General features: G+C 35.9%; 1 long non-coding RNA gene across 1 annotated transcript in view; it reads right to left on the reverse strand.

Annotated features, from left to right (window-relative positions):
- Positions 1–1,956: 1,956 nt before the first annotated feature.
- LOC118017416 overlaps positions 1,957–27,959 on the reverse strand; it is a 66,927-nt gene continuing 40,924 nt past the window's right edge. Inside the window, exon 2 of the long non-coding RNA XR_004681144.1 lies at positions 1,957–2,091. This is a non-coding gene — a long non-coding RNA (uncharacterized LOC118017416). The remainder of the gene's footprint in view (positions 2,092–27,959) is intronic.

Raw genomic sequence — 27,959 nt, forward strand, 5'->3', positions numbered from 1 at the left:
AAATGGCAAATAAGCATAAGAGGAGATGCTCCACATCATGTGTCATTAGGAAAATGCAAATTAAAGCTATGAGACACCACTACACACTTATTAGAATGGCCAAAAACACTGACAATACCAAATGCTGGTGAGAACTTGGAGCAACAGGAACTCTCATATTCATTGCTAGTGGGAATACAAAATGGCACAGCCACTTTGAAAGTGGTGGTTTCTTACAAAACTAAATATACTCTTTCTATATAATCCAGCAATCATGCTCCTTGGTATTTACCCTAAAGAGTGGATGGAAAACCTGTGTCCACACAAAAAGCTGTATATGGATGTTAATAGCAACTTGATTTATAAATGTCAGGACTTGGAAACAACCAAGATGTCCTTCAGTAGGTAAATGGATAAATAAACTTTAGTACATCTAAATGATGGAATCTTATTCAGTGCCATAAAGAAATAAGTTCAAGCTATGAAAAGGCATGGTGGACTCTTAAATGCATATTACTAAGCAAAGTAAGCCAATCCGAGAAAATCACATGATTCCAACCATGTGTCATTCTGGAAAAGGCAAAGTTATAGAGACACTGAAAATATCTGGTTGTCAGGGGTGGGGTAGGGAGAGATGAACTGATGGAACACAGAGGAGTTTAAAGCAATGAAAATTCTCTATATGATACAATTAAGATGGATACATTATAAATTTGCCCAAACCCACTAAATGTACAACACCAGGAGCGAAACCTAATTTAATCTATTGACTTGGTGATAAAGAGGTGTCGATATAGGTTCATTAATTGCTAATAATTAGAAAGCCTATGACATGTGGGTACAGGGTATATGGGATATCTCTGTATCTTTCACACTTAAAATTGATCTTAAAACAAAGCTCTTTTCTGAGATAATTCAAATTCAAACATCAGTTCTATGGAAGCTGAATGCTTACCACTCTCCCAGGTGAGATTCCAAGAGCTGTGCCTGAGCGTGTGTAGGTTAGGGATAATTCAAGGGCAGCAAAGCAAACTGTCCTAGGTAGGAAACACACTTTGAAATGGAGATTTATATGCAAGCAGTTAACGGTGACAGTGCTGTCTGGGAAAAGTTATAAGGGATTGATGGAATTAGGATTAGGAGGAGGGGAAAATTTAACTAGTTAGAACAACAATTGAGGCTTCAGGAAATCCTACAGGAATCACTGCAGAGTTTTTCTAATTGGGACTAGAGAATCAGAGGTGTATTTTTGAATTCCCACATTAATCACACGTTGGATTCAACTACCTCTAGTGAGGAGTCTAAAATTGGGTGAGGCAGCTCTTTTTTTTTTTTTTTCCCCAAGATGTTACTTATTTGTCAGAAAGCGAGAGCGAGAGCACAAGCAGGGGGAGCAGCAAGCAGAGGAAGAAGCAGGCTCCCCGCTGAGTGGGGAGCCCGATGCAGGACTTGATCCCAGGACCCTGAGATCATCACCTGAGCTGAAGGCAGATGCTTAACTGACTGAGCCACCCAGGGATCCTGAGACAGTTATTTTCATCCATGTGCAATTCAACATTCTGTTGGTTTTTAATAATTCTACATATTTTTGTGAGTCACTAACTCCCCTTTGTTCATGATTATCTTTTCAAGGATGTTTCTATAATGAGCATGTTTGGAAGATAGAGCTATTATCTCCCTCCAGAATGAAAAGCAGGGATGCTTACTATTCAGTGTAATGAGACAATGCCTCCAGTTAGAGCCAAGCACAAGCGTGCTACCACCTATTATAAAAAATTCAAATTCCCTTAGTGAAAGGTCACTCTTATGTGCTGTAACCCAACACATGTATACACATCATCTTTCACTCTTTATGTTACTTTTTGGGAAATGGTGCTGATATACTGATTACTGTGATTGTACTGAATCAGGAGCCTTATGTCTTCTACTAGCATCCATCACATTGTGGCAGGCCAAGTTGGTAGTTTGCAAGTAGAGTAAAATCTCAGATTCTTCATAGTTCTGGACAGCCATTAGCAGCAAGCACACTTTCAGCAGCTGAGAAGAGTACCTTCATCCTGAAAGAAGGACCTGGGTAGTGCATCTTGACACTCATCCAGAGAACATGGGAATCTGCAAGAAAATGTTCAGGGAAGAATCAAGACTTGGGATTCAGTCTACTCATATGAGAAAACATCAAACAAAGAGAGATAGAGAGAGAGAGGGAGCACAAGAGAGCTCACCTAAAAAGCATCGGTATGCAGAATTGGAAAGCATTCATTAGAAAAATATTAAGAGTTAAATTCATCAGTGACTAAATACATGCTAGAATGTTGTTATAAAGTTATGGTGTGGGATGGTTTTGTGTAGGGAACTCCAGACATCCTTAAGCATATGGAGAATACTGTAAAGCCAGAGTATGCTCTGATAATTATGCAATATTTTAGAATACTTTGAACTTAGGATATATAATTAATACCATGTATAAACGAGAAGTACATTTTTAGCAGAAAACTGTGACTATCTCGCAGGTTACATAAACTTTAACACAGTGTCATAATAAACAAAGAAAGCAAACAAAAAACTAAGGAAATGTTATGGTTTAGCTGATTTTTTCCCCATACATATGTTATAGACCTCAATTATTTAATTTCTGCAGTGATACGCTACAGATTAATTTATAAAGCAGCCATGTTATCTTAAAAAGAATTTGGTAACTACTGAATTAACCCTAAATCATCATTTTTTAGATGTCAATACTCATTCTTTTTGCTTTTTCCCCAAATGTCAGTTAAGAGCTTTCTAGTTGCCAGTGATCTACTTGATGCAAGACATAAATGAGAAAGTATGACACAAAGTTCACTCACAAGCTATGGCTTTAAGTGAGGAAACAGTTGTTATTCCATGTGAAAAATTCACTAAGAAGATCTACAGCAACAGAGTGAACCAAAAATTTGCTGTGGTGAGGTAGCCGATAGTCCAAACCGATACAATGACTTACACATAATCAAAAACTCAAAAATTATAATACATTAAGTCATTTTAAAACAATTATATAGTCAATAGGATGCCAGAAAAGGGGTTAGTTATAATACAATACATTGCTAAATTTATGGAACTATTTTTTAATCTCACGTTTTTCTCTATTTGAAATACATGTTTTGGTTTTGTTGTTTGTTTTTTTCAATGAATTTTTAAAGAAGTTAAGATATTAACTAATATCCACATAAGGAGAAAAAATATCTGCATTAATATTTGCCAAGTAATTTTTTTAATGTAGTATTTTAGTTGACCTTGGATTTAAGCTGAAGTGTGGGGAAAGAATATGTAGATCTCTGAGAAAAAGTAATTTGAACCTAAGGAAAACCATTTATCATTTCAACAGTGAAAATTAGTTCATAATTACCAAATCAAAATTTATAAATCCTTGCAATGGTTAATTTTATGTGTTAACTTGACTAAAGCCATTCAGTGCTTAGACATTTAGTCACAGATTATTCTGGATGTGTTTGTGAGGGTGTTTCTAGATGAGATTAACATTTGAAATGGTAACTGATAAAGCCCACCGCCCTCCTGAATATGGGTGGGGCTCACCCAACCAACTGAAGACCTGAATGGAACCAGAAGGATGAGTAAGAAAGGAATTCTTTCTGCTAAGTGTTGGAGCTTGGACATTGCCTTTCTCTTGCCCTCAGACTGGAACATCATGAGCTCTCCTGGTTCTCAGACCTTGCGACTTGCTCTGAAATTACACCACAGGCATCTTCTCTGTCTCTAGCTTTTTGAGTGTAGATCCTGGGACTTGTCCCTCCAAAATCATGTGAGCCAATTCTTTATAATTATCTATCTATCTATCTATCTATCTATCTATCTATCTATCTATCTATCTATCTATCTTCATCTACTATCTATCTATCATCTATCCGTCTAGTTTATCTAGTTAGTTAGAAGCTAGATAGGACCAGTGGAAGGAACACCCTGAGGCAGAGCCCCAAGTCCTTGAAGGAAGATGACAGAGACATGAACTGTAGGCAAGGGCAGTGATAAATAAGCTATACATTAAAAGCCGTGAGGGTACAACATCTTGACCTTGTGGCTTCCAAGACCTCAGGGCTGACAGGTCAAGAGCCACAGGTGAGGAGCATGCACTCTCTCTTCCACCTCTGCCCCAGGGTAACCCCTAGACTCATTATAATGCATTTGCATTGTGGGTACCCCCACCCACAGAGGAAGGCTGGTTTTGGTACAAACCTTGTAGGGTCAAAAATGCCTTCCAACCTGTGGGAAGAGTCCCCCAAATGATTGGAAGCAGCCTCCCTTAGAGACCACCTCACTGTACATCACAGCTCCTCCCAGCCCAGAGAGACAACAAATATCCAATCCCAAAACAACCTAGGGCCAATTCCACCTCCTGGAACCTGCCTGCTCTCCCACCTTGAGAGTGTGCTTTCACTTTAATAAACTGCTTTGTCCTTGCTACTTTCCTTCTTGCTGTCTTTATTCAATTGTGGATCCCCACATAAATCTTCTTGGGGCACCCGGGTGGCTCAGTCATTAAGTGTTTGCCTTCGGCTCAGGTCATAACACCAGGGTCCTGGGATCGAGTCCCGCATCGGGCTCCCTGTTTGGCGGGAAGCCTGCTTCTCCCTTTCCCACTCCCCCTGCGTGTGTTCGCTCTCTCGCTGTGTCTCTTTCTGTCGAATAAATAAATAAAATCTTAAAAAAAATAAATCTTCTCATTGGGAATCCAAAGACTGAGACCTCCATTCACACAGTGCAGACCCTCACATCAGTAACACACACACACACACTCACACACTCACACACACAGATACATTTCTATCCTACATCTGCACTCCCCACCTTATTCAGAGTCCATATGTTGCAGGAATTCTCTGCCTTTAGTGCCCTCAGGTCTTGGTCATGCTGCTTCGAAGAATGAAGAGATAGACCAGACGAAGACTGGTGAGCAGCAAAGCAAAGTTTATTGAGCAATAGTATAAAGCTCCTGAAAGGGAGGGGGGACTCAGAGGGTTGCCCTTGGAGTTTCTAAGTTTAAGGGTTTTTATGAGCTCTTTTGTGGAACTATCTTAAGCAATCAGGGTGTGCTGAGTCATGCCATCAGGGCTTTGGTCATGTATCTGTCTAGGTTAATGTCAAGGTGTGGATGGTCTTTTTTGCTGACTTCTGGGGGCTTATGTCTTAACTGCCCCTTGCCTGTGATCTATTGACCAATGCTTTGTGGTTAATTGCTTTATTTTATGACATTTTGCAGAAGTCATTTCTGCAAAGGCTGCAAAGCAGAATGCTAGTGTGGTCCTGTCTAAGCTGCAAAACAGGATGTTAGTGTTGTTTTGTCTTAGTGCTGTCCTGAATCCATATTTTCTTGTTGGGGCCCCTGGCCCTAACTATCTAACTGTCCAACTAACTCCTAACACATAGAGAATAGTCAATTAATAAATATGTCAGCCTTTGAAAAGTATATTCATTTTAAATAGTTTGTAGTTCCCTGAAAATGACAGAAAGGTAAATATTTGACACACATGTTGGAGTCAAAATAGTGGCGTGCTGGTAAATGTTTGACGGTCAGCTCTCCAACTCTCCAAGAAGGTGGAGGAGCTGATTTGAAGTTTCTGCCAATTCCCATGGTGTAAAATCTCCCAAGGTCAGCTTTATGCTATCAGTTTAACATCCTTCAACACAAATTTTTAACCTATGAAAACAATACTTGTTTGCAACATTTTCCATTAAAAATGCTTTTCATTTTCATCATTGACTCTCTTTACTGAATCCCCAGTTTTTGACTAAATATTTTATAGATTTACACAATTATATGTCACATAAAATTTTATACCAGTTATTCAGTAATTATTTACTTCATTTGTAGCCAATATATAATGTTACTATTATCAACCTTAAAAATAAATAGCCAGTTATTTAACCAGAAAAAAATAAGTTTATTCAGGAATAACAGGAGAATGGCAGTTGAAGACACATGAACTATGGCAAACCATAGGCAAGTCTGAAGAACAAAGGAGAACATCCTTTTTATAGAAGAAAGTAGAAACTTGGGAGGGGTTGTTTTGAACAAAAATTCACCAGAGGAGAGCAAGAGTTTGGGCTTATGGAGGCCTCTCCCTGACTGAGTTGTGATGGGTTTCTTAGTTGCTGGTTTGTTGCTAGGCAGAGAGAAAATCTTTCTTTTTCTTTCTTTCTTTTTTTTTTTTTTATTTATTCATGAGAGAGAGAGAGAGAGAGAGAGTCAGAGGGAGAAGCAGGCTCCCAAAGAGCAGGGAGCCCGATGTGGGGCTCGATCCCAGGACCCTGGGATCATGACCTGAGCCAAAGGCAGACGCTTAACCATCTGAGCCACCCAGGCGCCCCAAATCTTTCTTTTTCTTACTAATCTATGTAAAATAAGCTTCTTCCTGCTGGTGTATGTAAAATCAGCTTCAATGAGTGGTGTGTGAGTGAGAGCCTTCCTTTTCTAGCTTCCCGGCTCCATTTTGAATTAGGCTTCCTTTATTCATTTTCACACTATAATAGCATCAATGTAGTCACAAAGAAAAAAAAACGTGTTTAATACTTGTTTTTGAATAAAGCACATGACATCACCATATTAACCTACCTCTCAACATCACTCAGGCTTCTTTGTATCATTCTCCTGTAAATAGAGGTCTGAATAAAGCACATGACATCACCATATTAACCTACCTCTCAACATCACTCAGGCTTCTTTGTATCATTCTCCTGTAAACAGAGGTCTGACCTACTTTCAAGGCTCCACTACATATTGCATATGCAAATGTCACCTTTGCTTTATTGTGTTCACGATCTGCAAATGCTAACACGCAGATTCTCTCACACAGTGTTGAAGAGTTTGCACTATGCATTGTATTCTAGTATCATTATTTTTCATCTCTATCAGAACATATACAGGGCCTAAGATGAAGTTGAGAAAACCCAGGCACCACCAAAGAAATCACTTATAGGCTCTCTTCCCTCCCCGGAAAACTTTTACATTACTTGTCAGCACTTGTCCAGTTTCTATGAGGAATACACCCCTTCTCCTGACCTTGGGTAAAGGAGAGGATTCTAAGAATGCCTCATTTGACAAACGTGGTTATTGAAATGGTGGTTTCCTTTTTAAAAAAGATGGAGGTCTCCCATCCAAGTACTAACCAGTCCCAACCCTGCTTAGCTTCCAAGATCAGACGAGATGGGGCGCGTTCAAGGTGGTATGGCCGTAGACTGAGGGTTGCTGGAGTGGTGGGGGGTGGGAGGGATGGGGTGGCTGGGTGATAGACACTGGGGAGGGTATGTGCTATGGTGAGAACTGTGAATTGTGTAAGACTGATGAATCACAGACCTGTACCTCTGAAACGAATAATACATTATATGTTAAAAAAAAAAAAAAAGGTGAAGATAGTAGGAAGGGAAGAATGAAGGGGGGGAATTCGGAGGGGGAGACGAACCGTGAGAGACTATGGACTCTGAGAAACAAACTGAGGGCTCTAGAGGGGAGGGGGTGGGGGGATGGGTTAGCCTGGTGATGGGTATTAAGGAGGGCACGTTCTGCATGGAGCACTGGGTGTTATGCACAAATAATGAATCATGGAACACTACATCAAAAACTAATGATGTACTGTATGGTGATTAACATAACAATAAAAAATAAAATAAAATAAAATAAAGTAGATGGAGGTCTTGGTTTTAATTAAAGATTTCATATTTTCCAGGGAGGCTGAAGAAATTAACAAGGGCTCAGAGACGAAGGCTCCCTTTGAAAAGCAGAGTTGGTAATAAATAACTCAGGATTACCTAGCAATCCTAATTTCAAATTCCAAAGCTGTTTCCTCTGGAGATGAGTAGTGTTGAAAGTAAATTTAGTCTTGAGATTTTTTTTGTTACAGATATCTTGTGTCTTACTCTAGAACACTCTGCACAGGTAATATCAGTAACTCCACAAATCTCATTTCACTTACATTGAAAGTTTGAATTTAAGCCGTGTTCTCTGAGGTAAAAGGGTCAGGGGTTTTATCCACTAAGCCACAAACCCCTCATTTCAAGTACTTCTGAGTCCTGGTATTTCTTTGTGACAGAAGATACTCATGAAGAATTATGCACTGTGCCTGAGGGTGAAGAAGTAAAAGAAAAACAGCCTTATTAAGAGTACATGTGCCACAGCCAGAAAGATTTTGACCTTCACAATGACTCAAAGGCAGAGAGGAATGCAAAAAAGCTCCATTGCTGTTAAACACTGTAACAGGACAATCCTTAGGGCATGTAAAAAAAAAAAAAGTGTAACTGTTTATCAATACTGGGAGGATGAAAACAAATTTAGGATTGGACTGAGATTAATAGAGAAAAATTCAAAGATAGAAAACTTCAAAAACTGAGAGTCAAAGAAGAAACTAAGGAGATGGGATAGGAAGTGATTGGTAATCTTGTTTCATACTGTCTGATACTTTTTGTCTCCCATAAATGATTAAATGGTCATTTAAACCATTTTGCTGCTCTCATTTTGAAAACAGAAATGATTATCATTCCCCAAGTAAGCACCCATGGACAGAATACTTTTCAGATTACTTTTGAAGAGCATATTCTGATTGAAAGATAAATATATCCAGATTTAAACACAAAAAGCTTTGAATAAATACAAGAACGCTAGTAACTTAATTATATTTTGATGCTAAATTAAGGGGTGTAAAGTATTATAAAAACAAGATAGGAAAAGCTCACCTGGTGCCATCAATAAGATGTTGAGCAAACAGCATTTGTACAGTTGAATAAAACCATAAAAATTCATACATTTAGCTTTAAGTAAAAAATATTGCCACATTCTGTCATATAATTTTTATTAATGAATTACACTACACTCATGTTCTCATTAGCAGCAACTTGTCTCCTCTTCCCTGACTTCTCACAGCTTTGCCCAAAGCATCTTGGCTTGTGTCTTGTGTACAATCTAATTTAAAGTGGTTTAATTCTCCCTTCAAATGCCAGGAAGAACACAGCATTGGAAAGCCCACTGCAACTATTGCTTCTCAAGCTGTCAGAGTCCTCATCAGCAGCATCCAATTACAATTGCTCACGCTAATATCGTAAAGATCTATTTTCATCTCAAAATAGAAAAATAATAAATCACAACCACCGATATGTTAAATTATTTTAGAAAAACCTAACACTCATCAAGATAACCTAATTTAAATTAATATTTTTTATCCATGAAAGCTTATATTATGGAATTTCTTAAGAACACAAATGATTCTGAATTTTCCATTCTTTTAATTAATTAATTAATTAATTAATTTATTTATTTATTTATTCGAGAGAGAGAACACGAGCAGAGGGGAGGGGCAGAGGCAGAGGGAGAAGCAGACTTCCTGCTGAGCAGGGAGCCTGACTCAGGACTCAATCCCTAGACCCTGAGATCATGACCTGAGCCAAAGGCAGACACTTAACTGACTGAGCCACCCAAGCGCCCCTGAATTTTCCATTTTTAAAATTACGACTATAATTAAATTTAAATTTAAAATAATTTTAAGTTGTATTCTAACATAATTTCTTAATGAAATTTTCAATTATTGATATTGTACTCATTAGGAGGAATTAATTTTATATAATTCTCATTGGTCAGAATTCATGACCATTTTTATTGGCTGAAACTATATCAGTTACCCTGTCATAAATATGGCAGTGATATATCCGTAAATTTAAAAGGTATATTTTAATTCCAGGACATAATTTCAATACATGTTTTCCAAACCTTCTATTTAAATTTGCCCGAATATATTCTTTTTCTGTTCACTCTTTAGGTGACATAAGAAATGGACAGATACTTCTATTTACTATATAAGGGCTCATAAGGTAGTTTTAAAAAAAGTTATGGAAGTAGCTGTTGATAACAGTAATCTAGAATGAACATCAACTTATCAACTATGTATGTAGATATAATCTCTTGTTCTTTGATTATTAATCTCCCACTGTTCTATATCAAAGGTAAACGTATTTCGTTCTATCAGTTAACCTGTAGGATAATGGGTCCACCTCTTTCTACAGCATTTGCATCTTTAGATAGGCAGTATTTTCCACACTCTTTATCAAATTCATTCTAAATAAATGCTAGATAAAAAAGAACACTGCCCAGGATAATTAACTCAAATCATCTGGGATGCAGTTCCCAAACTTTAGCCTAAAATCAGAATTACCCAAAGAGAAAACAGATTTCTGAGTTTCATCTCCAGAGTTTATGAGTCACTGGACCTGGGGTGGGATGCAAGAATCTGTATTTCTCAAAAAATCCCAGTGATACTAATATTACTAGCAATGGGACTTCACTTTAAGAAATACTGCCCTAGGGCAACTGTGTTTTTAAGACATTATCAGTTGCTTCTGCTGGTTTCCTAAGATGAGGGCAAAGCTTTTATACTTGCATCTTGGCCCATCCTGCCCTATTGCTGCATTTCTTCCTGCCACACTCCTCTTCATATATGAGCACGATATATCTGTGAAATATAAGTCAACACAATGCACAAATTAGAATTTGAAGAGATTAGTTACTTCTTTCTTCATTTGACATGTAACTCTTACAATTTTTATGATTATATTCCAGCTATGATTTAATATTCTGTCTCTCTGACCAGATAGTGGGTTACAAATGTAAACGCTCACAATGGCTAGGCAGACAAAATAAAGGGGATAGATGGGTTGGATGGAAACTGGTGAACTGGATGGTCCATGCCGTGTCTAAAGGTAAAAACAATTAACTATTACTATAAGGAATACAGGACCAATATTAACAAGCAATGAGGATTTTTTAAGAGAAAAATCACATTTAAATGTGTGAATGTGAGCATTTAATATTTCTTGAGTGAATGAATGAAGAAAATGATTACAAATCTTATCTAATTAGCTATGATTTTCATAAACTTTATTTTAGATTAGTTTTAGATCTGTAGAAAAGTTGCAGATAGTATAGAATTCCCATATACTCCTTATCATTTTTATTTTTAGCATTTTATATCTTCATGATACATTCGTCACAACTCAGGAGCCAAATCTGATACAATATTATTAGCTAAACGACAATTTATTCAGATTTCACTAATGTTCTTTTTCTGTTCCAGGACCCCATCCAGACAGACATAGTTAATTGCTATGTCTTCTTGGACTTCTTTTGCCTGGGATGTTTCTCATGATTTACTTGTTTTTGATGGCCTTAGCTGTTTTGAAGGAATACTGGTAAGGTATTCTGTACAGTGTCACTCTAATAGGGTTTATCTGGTATTTTTTTTCTGTGGTTAACCTAAGGTTATATGATTTGTAAGAAATTCCGCAGAAGTAAAGTACCATGTCATCACATTACCTGAAGTACATGTTATCAACAGGACTTAATCATTAATGATGTTAACAATTAGCTGCCTGAAGCAGTGTTTACCAGGTTTCTCCACAGTAAAGTTACCCCTGCCCCCTTTTTATAATCTACTCTTTCAAAGCAAGTCACTAAACAGAACCTACACTCAAGAGTGGGAAGAGCAGTTATACCTTCTTTTTTTTTTAAAGATTTTATTTATTTATTTGACAGAGAGAGACATAGTGAGAGCAGGAACACAAGCAGGGGGAGTAGGAGAGGGAGAAGCAGGCTTCCCACGGAGCAGGGAGCCCGATATGGGACTCGATCCCAGGACCCTGGGATCATGACCTGAGCCGAAGGCAGACGCTTAACGACTGAGCCACCCAGGCGCCCCGCAGTTATACCTTCTTAAAAGGAGAGTATCTTCATAAATTATCTGTGATTCATTTGTAAGAAAGATTTGTCTTTTCTCCCTCATAACAATAATCTTTTAATAAAAAAAAAAAAGAAGAAAGCATTCTTCAATTTGACATAATCTGACACTTTAAGGGAAAGTATACTATTCTTCATTTTATTCTAATGGAGCAATCTTTATAATTAAAATATTGCTTTCTAAATTCAGATAGCCTGTAATACCTTTTACAAATGTGGCTTCTAAATTGGGTGCATATTGATGAAATATCATAATCAGAAACTATCTCCATATTGCAGAGGAAGGAGCACAGGCCTGCATGAGTTAGTAAAGCAAATCTTCTCTGGGATAAAGCAGGAAAATGTACAGCTTTGTAGAGCATGTAATATACAAGGGGCAAGGATAAACAGTACATGTTGCATTTGATTGACTCAGCCCTCCTTAATATATTAAAGACTCTAACCGCTAACCATATTTTTAGATTTTCTTTGCTATGACCAACAAAGAGACAAAAAACAATAACAAAGAGAAGAATAGAGTTTTGGGCCAGGAAAGGACCTCAGCCATCATTAATCTGATAAGCTCATTTTGTGTATAAGGAAATGTTTAGTCTGAAAACGTTGAAAGACTGGCATTGTGGTATACAGCTATTTGAAGGATAAATAGCATTATCTTCCATTTTTTGGACTTCCAAGTCAGTGTTTTATTATTACACTCTATTTTACTCTGAAGAATGAGAGAAGAAAATTAACCCTTACCTGGAGAGAATGCTGAATTGCAGTTTTCTTTCTTTGTTCCTGTTCTGGTTTGTTACGTGCATTTGGCTAAGGCTAAGAGTATTGCTTCTGTGAATTCCCTTCCCAGGGTTTTAGATTATAAATGGCTAAGAGTAAAATTTACATGAAATTTGGAGGGTTAAAAAAATAATAATAGGGGCACCTGGGTGGCTCAGTCGTTGAGCATCTGCCTTCGGCTCGGGTCATGATCCCAGGGTCCTGGGATTGAGGCCCGCATCGGGCTCTCTGCTCAGCGGGAAGCCTGCTTCTCCTCTCCCACTCCCCCTGCTTGTGTTCTCTCTCTCGCTGTGTCTCTCTCTCTCTGTCAAATAAATAAATAAAATCTTAAAATAATAGTAATAATAATAATAATAAAGAAGCTTCCCAAGAACTGGAAATTTCCATTTCCACAGACCTGGCTCAGAGATCCCTCTTCCCCATTGTTCTTCAGTTACCAGATGTGTTTGACTTTTTGGATTTTCTTGCAGCTCTGATTTGTGCACAGGTACAGACTTTTTCTCTGATTCATTGACTTCCCCATTTCAGAGGATTTTTTTTTCTCAAATTCTCCCTAAGCCCCCATTTTTTTCATTGTGTTTTATTTTGTTTATGTTTCACTCCTCTAGATTACTAAATGAAGGAAAAGGGAGTATTCCTTTTGGAAATAAGGAGATGCTTCACTATAAATCGGATGACTTAAAAAACAAAGAACAATAGAAATTACCATCAAATTTGCTACTTGTATTAGTATGCTCAGGCTGCCATAATAAAATGCCATAGACAGGTGGCGTAAGCAACAGGAAATTGTTTTCTCACAGTTCTGGAGGCTGGAAGTCCAAGATTAAGGTGCCAGCATGACTGGTTTCTGGTGAGGGATCTCTTCCTGGCTTGCCGATGGCTATCTTACAGTGTTTTCACATGGCCTTTCCTTAGGTGCAAGCATGCTGACAGAGATGGAGAGCTGGATTTCAGGTAAGCTTCTTATGGGAATGCTATTCCTATCAGATCAAGGCCCCTCCTTAATTACTTCCTTAGAATCCCCACTCCAAATGCAGCCACACTGGGATTCAGGGATTCAACATATGAACTTTGTGGGTAAACAACCATTCAGTCCATACAGTTACTTAGTCAAATAGAAACAAATGATAAAGCAAATAAATGTATAAATATATAAACAAATAAGGACCAAAAAAAAAGAGAGGACCATTGATTTGAAGGTTTCAGATCAGATATTTCTAAATGTTGACCTTAAATGTGTGCCAGTCTGACTTCTTAAAAATTAAACTGAGAGTTGCTGGAGTGGAGGGGTGGGGTGGGAGGAATGGGGTGGCTCACCATAGTGAGCGCTGAAAATTGTGTTAAGACTGATGAATCACAGACCTGTACCCATGAAACAAATAATACATTATATGTTAATTAAAAAAAGAAAGAAAGAAAAGTAATTTAAGGAAAGGATGAAAATGAGCCAAATATAAAGTTTAAAGTTGACAATGTTCTAATGAAAGCAATAAACACTGATTACTCTTTCAAATGTTTTTCCAAATTTAAATGACAAATGCTAAAGCCAAGCAATACACGGTGAATGAAGAAAATATGGGTGGTTCTAATTTTAGAAGACAGGGATATTGTCTTTTCTGGAGATCATTAATCCATAAAACCAGCATAAAATGTATATATCTACATACCCACGTAATAAAAAACTAAAATTTCCCACCTAAATAAATAAATAAATAAATAATAAAAGAATTAATTAGGGATTTCCATCAAAATGTACATTCCCAGTGTGTATCATGACAAACCTCTCTGAATGATTCCGAAAAAAAACTGATTTATAACAGTTGGTTTGAAACACAAAATCCAATTCATGGGTAGTCTGCTTTAGTCACATTACAAGAAAGATTTTAAGGCCAAGCTTAACCCTAATTTGGAAGTACTATACATGATGCAGAGCTCCTACTATGGACACAGAAGGTTATAGTGATGGAAGATATGGCATATGTGTGTTATACTTGTTAAAAATTTAAAAAGAGAGGGCGCCTGGGTGGCTCAGACGGTTAAGCGTCTGCCTTCAGCTCAGGTCATGATCTCAGGGTCCTGGGATCGAGTCCCGCATCGGGCTCCCTGCTCCTTGGGAGCCTGCTTCTCTCTCTGCCTCTCTCTGTCTCATGAATAAATAAATAAAACTTAAAAAAAAAAATTAAAAAGAGAGATGTGTAAGATTCATATCTACAATGTTGTCCTTTAACTGAATATGATTTCCTAAGTTTTTGAAGTTTATTTGAAAGTAAATTTTAAAAAGTTTGAAACCTGCTGTGAAACTTTATAGCAAAAGCTAAACCACATATTCTATAAATGTCAAATATTTCTAAAGTTTTATTATATATACATTAAAAAAGATCAAAAATACAAGAAAGGTTAAATAATGGGAGATGTTTTCTTGACTAATACAAGAAACTATAAAATTAAGTTTCTTCCATATTTATTTTTTTAATAAAAAAAAGAAATGTCACTGTTTTTGGCAAAGAGCTAATTCCTAGAATTAATTAATGTTGGCAAAATGCAACTACACCTGTCTCTAAATGAATTCTTAAAAGCACAACCAATTGGGACAGAATTATTTGTCTTAGAAAAAAGAAGTTTGTAGAATGAATTAATTGTTTAAAAGTGCATAAAAGGTTATTACAGAGGAATATTGTACAGTTGTTTCTGTCTCCAATGAAGTTATGACATAACCAGGTGCTCTATTAAAGGAGAAATCTGAAAACTCACTGTGAGCATACCACTAAGTGAGCTGTGTTTAGGAATAATCCAAAGAGGCAACATATCTTCTAACTTAAAAAATGAGGGAGTTAAAGGCAGGATAAGCCAGTGCAAATAAACTAGACATAGTTAGCTTGAGTGAGGACTGAGAAATAATGATTTAAAGAAATAAGTTAAATTGAACAATATTAGAAGCAATTAAAAAAGTAGAACTTTATTAAGGTAAATAACTCTTCAGCCAGATTAATCTTTTTTTTTTATTTTTTTCAAAGAATTATAATCCTCTTTTATATTACTAGTGCCGATATTTGAGAGCAGACAATGTAAATAAATGTGATGAAGATACTTCAGGATTATCTGAATGGGGACCAGGTGTGGAAGTTAATATTCTGCCGTTAAGACAGCAATCTGGTCCAGCGCCTTAGAATTTTTAAATTCATCACTTTGTTCATTATTTATACATATCCATTGGCAGCTTGCCAATCATGATGTATGCACAAAGACAAAAGCCATATAATTAGCTGTGGATGACCTGTTTTGGTAGAAACCTCTCTGCAATACATCAGAAATATTATTTTGAAGCAAGTATTTTGAAAAAATATTTTTTAGGATAGACATAGCTGTCACTAACAAACTATGTCCACATTAGAATGTGCTCATGTATTCTTCCCAAAATTATTTGTTTGTTGTTATAATGACATTGGCTGACTTGGGGGATGTAAATTATTTTCTATGTAATGTTTGCTAATATTATGCATCAAGATGGAGAATAATAGTGCTGACTTTTCAGTAACTTAATAGTTGACTATATTTTCCCATTTTATTTTATGTGCATTTTGAACTGCATATGCACTATATTTCATAGTTGATTTTAGCACAGGATCCAGATGTTCCTGACACATCTGTTTTCGTACCTTTATATAAATGAACTTCAAAATGATAGTAGCAACTCTAGGGACTGCATTAGTCACAATAAAAAGTACATATTTTTGTCTTGTCTACACAGGGATCATCTATGTATAAAGTAGATGTCGACTAGCTAGTCATTTTTTACATATCCTTGCAATGCAGTTATTTACGTACTACTGATTTGGTATGCCTGGCCATCTGGTTATGGATGAAATGTTGCACTTACTTTTTTTTCTTTTGCCTTTGTTTAAAAGGACTTTCTAAATGTTATCAATACCAAATGTTCTATGATTATTTATACTAATAACCTACAAAAAATTTTATATTTTTCCAGATTGTTGCATGATACATTTCTCAATTTACATACCATTTGATTTTTAGCTGACTTTGTAAAATGGTAGAATTAAATATAATGTTTTGAGTGTTTTTATAGATGTTGTACGACACACACTATTTCTTAATAATTATGTGAAACAGTAGATATACACCACCTGCTCTTTTGCCAGTAAAGATGCAGCTGGGAAGTTAAAAGCTCAGGCAAAGCAGTCAAAGTGTTTTGTGGCAAAAATGGCTGTTGGCTTTGTTCACTGTGTGAATTTGGGCAAGATGTAAATTTCTCTAACTCCCAGTTTCTTTATCTGTAAAATGAGGATAGTTGTAGAATTAATTCACACAGTTGTTGCCTGGGTTAAATTAGATAACCTATTTAGAGAACTTAACACAACATCAACCATATAACAGGTACTTTTGAAAGGATAACCTTTTAGATTAATATGATTAAATAGAGAGTAATTAAAATATTTTATATGATTTTGAAAAAGTTGAATTTATTACTACTTACTTAGCTACATATTTTGCTAATTTTAATATTGAAGATAAACTATTAAATAATATATATTCTTATTTTAACCTACTTAAACAACATCATTAGAAGTTTATGATGTCATGCCCTAAATTTTTTAAGTGTTATTAAAAACTCTTCTAATGAAAAGGTTAGAGTGCCTGGGTGGCTCAGTCAGTTAAACATCTGCCTTCGGCTCAGGTCATGATCCTGGAGTTCTGGGATCGAGCCCTGCATCAGGCTTCCTGCTTGGCAGGGAGTCTGCTTCTCCCTCTACCCTTCACCCTGCTAATGCTCTCTCTTCACTCTCTCTTTCACTATGTCTCTCTCAAATAAATAATAAAAAATCTTAATAAAAAAAGTCTAAAATACATTTATACATAAAGTCTTTTCTAAGTCTTCTAAAAAAAGAGCTTTAATTAGGTATGATTAATATACAAAAACTGCACATATTAAATATATAAAATTTGGTCAGTTTAGGTATATAAATACATCTGTGAAACCATCACCACAGTCGAGGTATTGGACATATTCATTATCTCCAAAAGTTTCCTTGTGTCCTTGTGTGCCTTTGTTTGTGTGTCTGTGTGTGTTATAAGAACACTTAACATAAGATCCACCCTTTTAACAAATTTTTGAGTGCATAATACATAACCGCTGACTAGAGACACTATGCTGTATAGTTTGTCACCTGTCTCCTCCATGACAACACCTTCTAGTTGGAGTCTCTGTCCTCTGCAGGAATTTTGAAGTATCCTGTTGGGGCACCATAGCAGAGAGCAGTGAGACTCAGTTGCTGGCCAAGAACCTGAATTTCTGCTTTCTCTCATTGGGGCCTGCAGTTTGCTATAAGTTGTAGCCCCACCTCCTTTCATAAGCAGGAGAGCATTACCTCTTCCTCAGGCTCTAAGACTCAAGCCTGGGCTCCAGGCTACCCATCTTGCATGAAACACATTTTAGCCCCATTGGTCAAAAATTGCTGAGTTCCCAAGGCCCCAGAGTCTGCTTCTAGACCTAGAGGTCCCTGCCCCATGGTTGGTTTGTTTTGTCCCGTTTGTGTTGTTTGTTGTTTTTTTTTTTTCTGGTCTACATTGATGTTTTAATTATTTTTCGACCTAACTATGCATTTTTATTTATGTGGATTTGGAACAAACGGTTTGGCAGGGTTTGAAATTACTGTTTCTTTTGTACCAGAATTTTTTTGTATCATTTTTATAGTATCATTCTTCAACCAAATTTTGATGTATTGTGCACTGCAAGTTATAACCCTGTCATACCAGAGAGCTTCTACTACCCATAAACAAGTTTTGGGTTTTGCTAAAGTTTACATGAGTACCCTAAATTTTAAATAATGGCATGACTAAAGTCTAAATTCAAAGATATGGCTTTATTTCATAGACTGCCTAGAATGCAGTTTTTTAATCATTCACAACTGACATCTTAAATTTTTTTTTTTTTAAGATTTTTATTTATTTATTCATGAGAGATAGAGAGAGAGAGAGGCAGAGGGAGAAGCAGGCTCCCAAGGAGCAGAGAGCCCGATGCGGGACTCGATCCCAGGACCCTGGGATCATGACCTGAGCCGAAGGCAGACGCTTAACCATCTGAGCCACCCAGGCGCCACTGACATCTTAAATTCTTAAATACATATCTAAACTACATGTTTTCTTTGCTCTGGTGACATTCATATTTTAAAAAGCTGCATTATTTATTATATTATGTTAGATATCAACCATACCCAATTTTAGAGATTTATGGTAAGAACCTAGAAAAATTTAGTGAAATAAAAGGAATTCACTTGAATCTAAAGAATGAAAAGAATACAACAAATGCCCATGTCTGTAATCTTCCAAATATGGTGTTACGACACTGGCTCTTATGAAAATTTTCTTCCTAATGATTATGGCAGTTATCATAATATAGATTAAATATCATGGTGGAAAAGCCAGTATCATAAGGTTTTTGACTTGTGGTCTGTTTCAAGATCCTCAGATAAGGAATGATGTGGAATGTGAACTTGGCTCATTGATTAAAAGGGATATCAAAAATGTGAATTTAGACACACATTTTTAAAGGCAAACATGGTTTTTTGAACTTTTTAAAAATTATAACACCACATGAAATCATTGATTAATCAGTATCATTTCATTGCATGGAAATTAGTGCATTTACTTTTGAAGTTCCACTTTGCTTACCTGGGTAACTATCCTCCAACTTATAATGTTAGCTTATCTCCTGACATATGTTAAAGATAGCATTTCATAAGCTCCATTACATATTTGAAAATGAAAAACAAATCTTTGAAATTAAAATGAAAAATATTGGCAATACAGCTCTGACTATTTTTCTTTGGCTCTATAATTCAACACTTCCATTAATGAACAAGAATAAATTCCTTAGTGAATATTCATCTTTAATCTATTAAACTATCTGGCCAGTATATAAAAAATATGCTATGATTACATAAATGTGTATGATACCACATAAGTAGAGTTTACTATGTTAATTTGGCACCAGAAATTCTGCCTTTCATTTCACTTGTATGAGAGTGTGTGGCAAGGTGTGAAGTGCACTAGACTGGAGGGAAGGGCTTTTAAGTCCTCATGTTTACCCTGATTTAACAAACAGTGTCAACTAGGGCCACCCTCTTTTTTCCTCAATTTTACGATGTGTCTCTCATCTATGACACATCAAATATTATGCATCTCTTTCTGCTTAATATGTTCTATGTATCTCTAAACCAACCTGGAGCTTCTGGAAAAACAACAACAACTTTAAAGTATTCAATAGGATGACATATTAATGAAACCAAAGTTCCTTTAAGGAAGCTCAATGCAGAGGAGAGGAAATGATAGATGGGGAGGAAACTGAGATTTGGAAATAATTCTTTTAATTGGCAATAAGACTACGTGAAACGATGGTTTTAGAAATCAGAATAAAATGTGGCAGAATGCAGTTCTGACCGGAAGTCACATTGTGACTTAGTAGTTGTGGATGAAATTCTTATATAGCTGATTGCATTTCAAAGGAATAGTGAAAAATATTGCTAGTTTCCAATATCTGCCTGCTCCAGTGAGAATTACAACCCGATTTAAATGAGTCCAATGAACCCTCCTATTGAGGAAAGAATCCGATTTCATCAAAGTGGCTTCAGCCTTTGGCATGCTGTGTTTGCATGTGGCCCAAGGCACAGCCCCCTGGGAGTGTCCGCCCCTGCCATCAGTGTCAGTCAGGGAGCAGACATTTCTCTCTGTGTATTATCAAGGAGCTCCAGGCTCTTGGGCGGGTCAGACCGCCCTGAGATGCTGACAGTGAGCCGCTGCACAGACAGACCAGGGAGAGGCTCTCACCGTGTATTTAAAGGGCCCAAGAGCTGCAGGAAGACGGTGTTCCTGCTTCTTCTAAGTGTCATGTGTGAAGAGATATATGATTTAGCAGCTCTGACAGCCCACAGGAAACTTGATCCAGACAGAAACAGAATGTGAAATAACAGGAGCTCCCATCCTTGAGTTTCAGAAAGAGGAGAGGAGACTAAGAATTCTGAGTGTCTCTGATAAACCAGGCATCACGTTGGGTGTGTTAAACATATACTTTCATTTAATTTCCCAAAACACCATGTATGCTTGTAGAGTTTAAATAATGTAACTTTGGTCGTCCGGTAAATAAGTAGTTGTGGGTAAAAAAAAAAATAATAATAATCTGATAATCTGAAGCAGCAATTCAAACACAGGGAGGAAATGCGTGGGTTCTGGAATCCTGCAATTTGGTTTCAAAATTTGTTTCAACCACTTCCTAGTGATGAGACTTGAACAACTTTTCTAAATTTTTGTGCCTTGGTTCCTCATCTGCAAAATGTAGGTAGTGTTTACGTAACAGAGTTGTAAGATTCAAATTAGATTACCTCTATTAATTGCTTAGACAAATATCTAATGTTTACTAACTCCCCAGAAAATGTTTGATATTATTTTCCAATGATCTTCAAAATCTATGCTATTCTAAAATGTCATTCTAAAATGTCATTGAATCGTAAGATTCAAATTAGATTACTTCTATTAATTGCTTAGACAAATATCTAATGTTTACTAACTCCCCAGAAAATGTTTTGATATTACTTTCCAATGATTTTCAAAATCTATGCTATTCTAAAATGTCATTCTGCTTCCTGTATTTGAGTGTGACAATCATAATACCCATTGAAATATACTTTTCATGTTTCTATTAAGATTAATCTTAATTATGGTGATAATCTTATGCCATTTGTATATTTGTTAAAACTCAACTTACTTTACCCCTATTGTTTGAAAGTTGCTCGTTGATGAGCTCTAAGTAATACATTATTGGAAATGGAAAACTTAACTGGTAACTTTGTAGCCTTAGGAATTGTGAATAGAGGGCAATGAAGACAGAAAAAAAATTTTAAATAAGTGAAATGAATAAGTGCATTAAAAGAAACAGAGAAACCAATAAAATGCTTCAAAGAAAATGCTATTTTTGTACCATCCGCTGAATGCCTCACAGCTATCTTGAGTTTAACACATTGAAAAGAAAACTACTTACTTCCCCATCTCTATTGCAAAATGACTTTTCAGTTTGTTTTGTATGTCCTGTTAAATGAGATGGATTAGTAATCTGATAATTCATTTGCTCTTATTCAAACCAAATCTTTGTGAATTATATAGTATTAGAGAAATATATTGTAGAGTGTACTTATTCATAGTTAGAAGCATACATTCAATAAATATTTGACTAATGCTTCTCATGGGCATTCACTTTTTTTTTAAATTTATAAACAATAGTGAACAAATTCTTCTTGCCATAATGAGTTTACAGTCTTTGAAGAAATAGACAAATCCATACATAATACATTTAAAAATTCTGATAGTACTTACTATAAATAAACACACTAATAAAACAAAACAACATAAAAAGAACAGTGGAAGTAGTTGGAAATTCAAGGGAAACATCCAACTACTATTTCTTTGGTCTGGAACACACCTTCTCAGGTAGTTATATTGTCCTCTCAAATCTTCAGGCCTCTGTTCCAATGTTGCCTCTCCATCATCTATGTAAAATATCAACCCTCCTCCAATATGAAAGGGTTAGACTTCCCTTAATATGTTTTTTTTTTTAAGATTTTTTTTATTTTTATTTATTTGAGAGAGAGAATGAGATAGAGAGAGAGAGAGAGCATGAGAGGGGGAGGGTCAGAGGGAGAAGCAGACTCCCTGCTGAGCAGGGAGCCCGATGTGGGACTCGATCCCGGGACTCCAGGATCATGACCTGAGCCGAAGGCAGCCACTTAACCGACTGAGCCACCCAGGCGCCCCTAATATGTTTTTTTTTTAATAATAATACATATTGACAGCTGACTGTGTGGCATATTTACTTGTATATTTATTTTCACTACCACCCACCGGAATGAAAATCTGAGAAGGACTGGACTGTATATCTCCTTTGTCATATCCCAGGGCCCAGAAGAGCCAGAGACATACTAGATACTCAGTAAACTCTGCTGAACAAATGAATGAGATACATTTGCCTGCAGGCCTCAAGAAAAGGTGAGGCTTATGTGTTAGAGGTGGAAGGAGGCAAGAACTCATTAGCAAAGGGAGCACAGAATCTACCTGCAATAATATGTAAAGAACATAACAGTTTAGAAAAATTAAGGAGCTAGTATATCTGGGATACAGTGAAAAGAAGAAACTTGGCTTAAGAGAGATTGGAAATATGCAGTGTCAATTCTTTCAAGGCTTTCTTATGAAGCGTGAGAGCTAGGTTCTTGCCTCACAGAGTCGAAGAATGAATCTTGTGGACAGCAGAGGGTGAGTAAAGCAATAGAAGCTTATTAAGTGAAGATACTGAAAAAGCTCTCAAGAGTGAGAAGGGTCCCGACAGGGTTGCTGACGAGGGCCTTTAGGGTTGGTCTTTTATACAAAGCTAACCAGGGAACTTAAATCCTTTTAACATCTCTATTGATACCACCTTCAATGGCTTACTTCCTTTTTAGGGGCTGGTTATTTTTTGTTGGTCACGGGTGATTATCATAAAGACACCCACCCCACATGACCCACCCCCATACACCTAGGGCAGTGTGGTCTGATTTGTCCCCTTATCTCTGGTTTCCCCACACCTCCACATTTTGGGGATTTCTGTGAGCCTGGTCACCTAGCCCCCTATCTTTCCCTACCTAGCTCCACCTGTCCCTTACTCACTTAAGAATGTTTTGAATTTCTTTTTAATAAATTAGAGTGACTGAAGGTCTTGAAAGTAAAGTAATATAACCCCATTTATTTAGTGTTCATTTAAAGTGGTTCCTTAAGTATTTTTGTAAATTTTACACAATCATATTGAGGTATAATTTCCATAAAATTTTCATATACATGTGTTCTAGTAACTCTATAAATTGTATAACCACAAACTCAGTCAAGATATCAAATATTTCCATCACTCCAAAAAGAACCTTGGTTCTCCTTTCTAGGTAGTCCCAAAACACCAATATTAGATTGGCAATTGTGGATGGACTCTGTGACACAATGGATTTGTTTCTCCCGTTCTTGACTTTTAAAAAAAATAAATGTAATCATACCTAATATACTCATTTATGTCTGTCTTCCTTTGCTTATGATTATATTTTTGAGTCATCCATGTTATTGAGTGCATTAGTAGTCCATTTATTTTTTATTGCCAAGTTGCATTTCATTGTCCTAATACTACAGGATTTTTTCTTTTTTAACCATTCACTGGCTGGTGGACACTTGGGTTGTTTACAGTTCAGAGATATTAAGAATTAGCCTGTTTATAAACATGTAACAAATACATGTGCAGACATATATTTCATAACTCTTGGGTAATGAAGGATTGAGATGACTAAGTCATGCAATAAATTTATTTTTAAATTTATAGACATTACCATAAAGTTCTCCAAATAGTCCCATCATTTCACATTGTACCATCAGTGTTCTCTGAGAGTTCCGGTCCACATCTTCAGCAATACTTGATAATTTTAGGCATTTTAATTGGTATGTAGTTGTGTATTATTATGATTTTATTTAATATTTTCTTGCTGTGTAATAATGTCTACCATCTTTCCTATCCTAGAGGCTATTAATGTATCTTCTTTCTTGACGTGTCCATACAAGTCTCTTGCACAGGGGAATGTTTATCTTCTTATTGAATTTTAAGCTTTTCTTTTTCTAGATGCAGGTCCCTTTCATATATTTGTATTGCAAATATTTTTGACCAGTCTGAAGCTTGCCTATCACTTTCTTAATTTTTTAAAAAACACTATTTTATTAAATATAAAATAATTTTTTAACTACTTTAAGCTTCTTATCTCTTTAGGTGTCTTTGTCTACTTCGAGGCATGGGTTGTTTTATATCTTTTGTCTAATTTCCCAATATTTGTAGATTTTAATATGATGTTTATGTATTTCTAATTTAACTTTTTGGTGATTAGAAAATTTTCTCTATGATTTCAATTCATTTACATTTTTTTCAGATTTCTCTTATGGCCTTCCATCGTCTATGTTGTAAACATTTCATACGTGCTTCAATAGAATGTGTATTATGGTAGTTTGAGTTGTAATGCTCTAAAATGTCACTTAGGTCAAGAAACTGATTAATATTGTTCAAGTTTTCTATATTCTTCGTGAATTTTTCTCTGTTGCTCTTTCTCTCATTGCTAACAGAAGAACACCAAAGGATCCAATTATGATTGTGGACTTGTCCATTTCTGCTTTCAGATTTTTGCTTCATAGCTTATTAAAATTTGTGGTTATGAACATATACATTTTGAATTACTATGTCTGCTTAATGAATTGAAGTTTTTATTATTAAAAAGGTCCCTTTTGTCTTTAGTAATATTCCTTTTTCTGAAGGCAACTTTGTCTAATGTTCATATTGCCACTTCAGCTTTTTTATGATTGTATTTTAGTATAGTTAATTTTATATTGTGTTACCTAAAGACAGCTGATAGGCTTTTTTTTTTTTATCCTTTCTCATATGTTTAGTCCTTTACTTGGAGTATTTGAATCACTTATCTATAATGTAATTACAAGTATAGTTGGTATACTGGGCTGAGTAGTTTCCCCCAAAATTCATGCCCACCTGGAACCTGTGGAAATGACCTTATTTGGAAATATAATCTTTGCAGATGTTATTGAGTTAAGATGAAGTCAGACAGGATTAGGGTAGGCACCACATCCAGTATATCTGGTGTCCCTATGAAAAGAAGAAAATTTAAACATAGAAACACACTCAGAGGGAAGGTGGCCACGTGGAGACAGAGGCACAGATTATAGTTATCCTTCCACAAGCCAAGGGATGCCAGGAATTACTGACCATCACCAGAACCTAGAAGAGGCAAGAAAGGAGTCTTCCTTAGAGACTTTGAAGAGAGCATGGCCCTGCCAATTCCTCGATTTGGGACTTCTAGTGTCCAGAACTGTGGGGGAATAAATTTCTATTGGTTCAAGCAACGGATTTTGTGTTAGTTTGTTACGGCAGCTGTAGGAAAGTAATATAATTGGTTTTAAGCCTAGCGTCTCACTGTTTCTTGTGTGTGTGAGTTTTCTTCCCTTTTTTTAATTAAATGTGTACTTTGTAGTTAGTACTCCATTTTGTCTCTTCTATGGGTTTACTAGCTGTGTATGCCTATATTTTACAATGTGCATCTTTTGTTTCATTTTACAATATTCAACTTCAGCTTTTTAGAATGTACTTTCATTTCAAATGTACTTCCATTTCTCCCTTACAGTCCTCTGCATTATTTTTTAAGACATTCTGATTCTACGTATTTTATAAACCTCATATTGTTATTCTTGTACTTTTCAATTCCAATATAAATTGGTTATTTTCATTTGATTATTTCATCTAATTAATTTTTATAGTTTCTATTTTCCTCCTGATATATCCTATTTTTGAGGTATAATCTTAATTTTTATTATTTCTTTGAATACAGTTTCCTTTAATTTTTAAAATTTATTTATAATATCTGAATAAAGGTATTGTTTGATGTATCTAACATGTGGATCCACTCAGAGTCAGTTCCTGTCAACATTATTTTCCTGAATTTGTGCCATATCTTCTTATTTTTTGCAAATCTGATAAATTTTGTTGAAAACTAGACATTTCAGTTACTATTTTGTAGCAACTGTGGATTTTGCCACCCTTCCTCCCTTGAGGGTAGTTGTTGCTTGTTAAATTTTTATTAATTTATGTGTTTATTTATCTATTTCAGTAACTTGCCTGGACTTTATCTGTGGAATTTGTCTCCCTTGCAGTGTATGGCTGGTTATACCATTTCTGATTTTTTTTTTTTAATTTTTACTTTTTTTATTCTGACTTCCTTATTGTCAAAGTTCAGCATAGCTTAGTGGTTAACCCAGAATTGGAAAGAAGTTGTGCTTAAACAATTTGATTTTATATGACTCCAATCTCTGCCAATAAATCTGTATGTGAGTTAGAGACCATATTCACAGTTGAGGCTAATTTCAGCTCCTGCTCAGCATTGGCTTTCCTCACGCCCTCTGCTGTACCCTGCATGCAAACATAGCTTCCTACTTGGCCAAGGATGTGGGAAAGTTATATATCCTTCTATGTTTCTCTAATTTCAAAGATTCCCCACCAGTTTTCTGGCTAGATTATCACTGACCCAACAGAGATGCTAATCCCAGAGTAACAGAATCATGGGATTTCCCCATTGTTTCCAATAGAGTTGGCTACATTTACTGATGATCCAGTCAGGTACTCACCTTCTGTCCCAAATCAAGTCTGCCCCTTGGCAGTGAAGCTGTTTGTTTCCCCTTTTCCAGACCAAACATAGTAACATTACAAAATCAAGCTTGACAGGGTGGAGGTTGAGGTAGTGGAGGATACCACACAAGAATGGCCCCAAGCAAGAAGGCTGCAGACTCCCATTGTGTTTACCCATTATTTAATAGTTTTTCTTGAAGAAACACTAATTTATAATTGGTCTTTGTTCAATTTCCAGAGATGGGAAATTGTGAGATTTTTTGAGGCATATTTTCCAGTTTTTAACCCGGATTTTTATATTTTAGAGGAACAATTTGCCAATCTTTGTACTGCACCATAGCTGGAAATCAAAAATCTATTGGATTTGCTTTATGCCATTTTAAATTAAATCACTTTAAAGTTTTGTTTTGTTTTTTTCAATTAACTTTACCTGGATGCTATTCAGGAATGTCATTTATTTTTAATTACCCAATATGAAATGAAGTTATTGAATTCACTTTTTATTTTTTATTTTTTAAAATATTTATTTATTTATTTGAGAGAGAGAGAGTGAACATGCACAAGTGGGGGGAGGAGCAGAGGGAGAGAATCTCAAGCAGACTCCCCACTGAGCATGGAGCCAGATACTGGGCTGGATCCCATGATGCATGAGGTCGTGACCTGAGCTGAAACCAAGAGTTAGACACTTAACCAACTGAGCCACCAAGGTGCCCCATTGAATTTGCTTTTTAATTCTAATATTTCTGTAGGTTTTTCTGGATTGTGTATATGCACAATCATTTGACCATAAATAATAACTAATAACAAATTTATTTCATTCTTTCCAGGCTTATGTTTTTCATTCCTTTTTTTTCCCCCCCTTTTGGATCCTTTAAGATCTCAAGTATGATTTTGAATTAAAATAGTGATAGCAAATATCTTCACCTCATTCCTATTCTTGGGGTGAAGGATTAAATACATTCTATCAGATTAGGAATGCATATGCATTATCTTTGTCATTAAATTTATGCTGAATTGTATAAAATGCTTTTGCAGCATCCATTGAAAACGATATAGTTCTTTTTCTTTTATTCTACTGATGTGTAGATTTATTTGGTTAATTTTATTAAAAATAATATTACATTCCTCAAATAAATCCAACTTGTTAATGAAGTGTTGGACATCTTGTAATTTGCTGGCTTTGAATCTTTAATT

The sequence above is a fragment of the Mirounga leonina genome, unplaced genomic scaffold (assembly GCF_011800145.1).
Source record: "Mirounga leonina isolate KUSES-001 unplaced genomic scaffold, KU_Mleo_1.0 Mir_169, whole genome shotgun sequence".
In the NCBI taxonomy this organism is placed as follows: Eukaryota; Metazoa; Chordata; class Mammalia; order Carnivora; family Phocidae; genus Mirounga; species Mirounga leonina.